General features: G+C 38.3%; 1 pseudogene; it reads right to left on the reverse strand.

Annotated features, from left to right (window-relative positions):
- Positions 1-2,697: 2,697 nt before the first annotated feature.
- On the reverse strand, positions 2,698-3,519 carry LOC136150203 (protein SET-like; annotated as a pseudogene).
- Positions 3,520-4,147: the final 628 nt, after the last annotated feature.

The following is a 4,147-nucleotide window of genomic DNA, read 5'->3' on the forward strand; positions in this document are numbered from 1 at the left end:
AGAGGATGAGATGGTTGGATAGCATCATGGACTCAATGGACATGAGTTTGAGCAAGTAGCATCACGGACTCGATGGACATGAGTTTGAGCAAGCTTCAGGAGTTTGTGATGGACAGGGAAGCCTGGCATGCTATAGTCCATAGGTTTGTAAAGAGTCAAACACAACTGAGCAACTGAACTGACCTCAGTTTTCTCATCTGTAAAATAGTAATTTCAAGATTATAGTCAGATGCTCTTTATTAGTATCTGAAGAAGTTTTGGCTCTAGAGGAAGGGTGCAAAAATCAGCAAGATGTAGAGATAAGGTCCTGGCTTTGAATTAGACATGAATCACATGCTAGTTACATCTCTACTGACTTCGTATAAATTTTTCAACCTAAATCTCTTTCCATATGTATAATTATCTCATTTTCAGTAAAGGCTAAATAAATGATATTATATGTGAAATACCAAACGTGGTGATTGGCACATAGAAATAACTAGAACTTCTAAACATAATTTTAATGTTACCATCAAGGTATAAAAAGTGAGAAATAAACAAATGTTTGCATTAATGTTTTTAGAGTAGAGAAAATGGACTTGACCCTTTTGGTTATAGGACCCATGATATATTTGGTACCAAGGAAGGAAGTGATGACTTTTCCTGCTAAATGGATGGGGAGGGAAGTGAGAGGGGGGTTCAGGATGGGGGCACATGTACACCCAAGACTGATTCACGTCAATGTATGGCAAAAACCAGTACAATATTGTAAAGTAATTAGTCTCCAATTAAAATAAATAAATAACTTTTAAAAAATGGAAGCTGTGAAGAAAAACAAGATAACTTAACTCCATTTGGACAACATAAATCTGGGAACAGCATATAATGGTTCAGCTTTTCAATGTTTGACATAAAAGCAATTAATTCAGACTGGAAATGTCTGGTTATTTCACCCAGAGCTCACTGTTACGATCATACCATTCCAACTAGTCATCTTTGGAGAGGAAATCTCACCAGATGATACAGTTAGACCCAATTTGTACAAGTATCAAACATTTGGAACATATTAAAAATGACATTTCCACTTATTTTATAGCATAAATGTTTGTCTTCTGGCATTTCTCAAATGTGAGCATTTGAAGGAAGTGTTGAAACAACTTTTCAGGACGGAAGGTTAATAATAAAGAAATGACACAGGTTACACAGTGTAAGAAAGCCACGTTTTAGGAATTACTTTTTGACATCTCAAACAGCGGCTTGCCCCTTACTGCAGTCATTTCCAAATACCAATCTTTCTACCTGAATGAGGCAGAAAGAAAGAAATCAAAGTCTATAGTATCTTGACTAATCTTTAAAGGTATGTAATTACTGCTACCAAACTTAAAATACCCATTCAGCAAAAGCGAGTTCAGTCAAAAGGTCCAGGAAGTATCTACTCAGGGCCAGGTTCTAGGGAAACCATGTTGAACTAGACACATGGCTATGGTGACTTACTGTTTAATTGTCACTTCTCACACTAAGATGTGCTAATTAACAAGATAAAGGTAATAAAGAACTTAAAGTTACGCAAGAGAGGAATACTAAAGGAGTATCCGTGATTAGATTTGGTTTCCCGTATGTGTTCCCAGTGCATGCTGATGACACCTGCCATGTTCTATTTTAAAGGTTTCTCAAGTCCACCCTATCTGTCCACAGTCAGGTTGGAGAAATGATCCCTCAGGAAATGTTCACAGCCAAAGAGGTAGAAAACATGGAAAATGGGTAACCCGGCTAATTTGGCCTTGTGTGTGTATGTGTGTGTGTGTGCACGTGCGTGCGTGCATGCATACACATTTCATTTTATTGTAACAAAGCAACTTGTACACTTCTAATGTTTAAAACTGAGCATCATCTTTTTTTCCTGTGAAACAAAAAGAAAAATTTATAAACAAACAGGATCAAAATTACAGTAGAGAATGTCAACTGCAAATAAGATCCTACAGGCTCTGCTGATTCTCCCATTGAGTGGCAGGGCTCAAGTCATGATTAGGAAAGAATTTTATTTTAAAAGTATCATCTTAAACTGCAGGGATGTCCATTAAACACCACAATCAAACATGCCAAACGAGAAGCCATGTTGTCAAAATGCCCACTTAACCCACTCAAATGTCTCAAACTGACCATTTGCTGACCTTCTATAATCCCAGTTTTTTTTTTTTTCCTCTTTTTAAACAAGAGAAAGTAGACAGATGCATGTTGGTAAATGCTAGCTGTCCAGATTCACATAGAGACACAGTATCTTAAGACACAGATAACACCGTGTCTTATCTCTGAGCCCAATATATAGAGAAAGGAGGATAAAAGCTAGAATTTTATGCACTACTGTATAGGGACTAGCATCCTCCCGTTTCCAGCAGGGCTAAAGGAGCAGGAGGTTTCTCTCTTTTTTTCCCTCACAGAGCATGGTGGTGTTGATCCCATAAATTTTTGTTGAGACAGGAAGGGATAAAAATGAATTTGGAAAAGGAAGCGGTAGAGATTCTTTTCCCACTGAATTCTGCTGAAGATATTTCCCCCCAAAATAAGTTGTGAACCATGGTATAAAGGAGAAAAGAGACCTCAAAAACACAGCAACCGAGCACAAGAGAAGGGGGTGGGGGGAAGACTGCAACTTGCTCCCAGAGACTGGAGAGAATTTTAAGAGGTTGGAATCCATCAATGTTCCATCAGTCATTTTCTTCACCTTTCCTCATCCTCATCCCCTTCTCCATCAGTATCTTCCAATCCTTCTTCCTCTTCATTGTCATCATCATCTTCTTCTCCTTCCCCTTCCTCATTATCCATGTCAGGAACCAAGCAGTACTGTAACGGATTTGACCAAATATCATCTTTGATGACCTCTCCTAACTCATGTGCAGCTGCATCAGAATGATCAGTAAATGAGGTGAAGAAGCTTTCTGGTTCCTCATGCTGTCTCTTCCTGCTGGCTTGATTCTGTGTTTGACTTCATCATTTCATCAAATCCTTTCCAAGTTTCCATTTGATTTCAGTGGACTTTGAAGATAGATCACCACTCTTATTCCGATCAAATTCTTTGGAGAGAAGTTTATTTTTGAAGTAAGGGTTTTCATCAAAATAAAAATCTATTCTGTAACCTGATTTAATGTCTTCAAATTCTGTCACTTCAACTCTTGTCAAATAATGCAGCACCTCTTCATCCTCCTCCCCAAGCAGTGCAGACACTTGTGGATGTTTAACATATGTTGTTACCCCCAAATTTGGGATTTTGACAGTCAATTTTGACCTCTTCTGAAAAAATGGTTGGCAGAGTTTGTTATATTTCTGTTCTACTTTTAAAATCTCTTCACTGGCTTGTTCATTAAGTCTGTCTATTTCATTTTGTACTTTATCAATATGTTCGATTGTTTCTTGCTGTTCTTTTTCTTCCTTTGGCAAGTTTGAAGAAGCAGATATCTCATCTGGCCTGGAGGCAAGAGTCAGCCTCACTGTTTGCAGTTTCTTAGCTTGGAGTGGAAGTGAAAACTGGTGTTTGGGGGCCATGCTGGGAAAAAAACCAAGAGCCCTCCCAGGGGAAGAGAAAGATACTGCAAGCTCAGAGAACTCTAATTTGCTTTTTATATGGGACTGTTCTCAGAAGTAGTCTATATTATATCCCAAAAGTTCCTAGTGGGATTGAGTTCCCACTGCCTATAGTGGTAACATGTTCACGAAGATACTGTTTCACCTTTCTTTCCTTCTGTTTCACCCACTTTTCTACCATTTCTTTTGAGATTATCTCCAACATAAACCTCTTGAAATCAAGTCCTTGTCTAGAGTCTACATTATGGAAGACTAAACTAAGCCTTCTTAGGGAAAATAATAAGTAGATTATTCCAAAGAGAGTGAAAAACATTCCTAGAAGCCTAGAGCTCAGAGAATGCACAGCATGGTTGAGAAACTTGCAGTACATATTGATTGTTGAGTACTAAGGAAGAGTAGCTAGAGTTGAAGCCAGAATGGTAAAGTAGGACAGTACCTGAAAATTCTAAATTGTGTGAAGTTTGGGCTTCATATTAAAAGAATCAGGAGATGTCTAGGAGGAGGAGTTGCACTGGAAATTGGGAGGAGGATGGGACTATGAGAGAATTAGTAATTGGAGTTGACAGTGCTTGACAGGGTGTCATGGAGA

Source organism: Muntiacus reevesi, chromosome 18 (assembly GCF_963930625.1).
Source record: "Muntiacus reevesi chromosome 18, mMunRee1.1, whole genome shotgun sequence".
Lineage (NCBI taxonomy): Eukaryota > Metazoa > Chordata > Mammalia > Artiodactyla > Cervidae > Muntiacus > Muntiacus reevesi.